Below are 274 nucleotides of genomic sequence, written 5' to 3'. Positions count from 1 at the left end.
TATCCAAGTGCGATCCACTTTCTCCCAATTCTCCAGGACAGAAAGCCGGGCGACGGGTCGGTTTCTCTGTCTCATCGGCCCCTTTCTCCTCTCCGGTCCAATTTTCTCTTCACGAAATTTGTAGCGGAAATCTGTGTGCCAGTTCATGTGCTCCAGAATTTGCCGCGAACTTTTCTCTGGACCAGATTACAAGGACGAGAAACTGGGACTTTTGGGAAAAAGGTCACTGTGTTTGTACTTTCTTTTGGATATGTTTCCATTGGTGTTCTGATTG

Source organism: Penaeus monodon, chromosome 24 (genome assembly GCF_015228065.2).
Source record: "Penaeus monodon isolate SGIC_2016 chromosome 24, NSTDA_Pmon_1, whole genome shotgun sequence".
NCBI classification, from domain to species: domain Eukaryota; kingdom Metazoa; phylum Arthropoda; class Malacostraca; order Decapoda; family Penaeidae; genus Penaeus; species Penaeus monodon.
Note: the sequence above shows the minus strand (reverse complement) of the source record.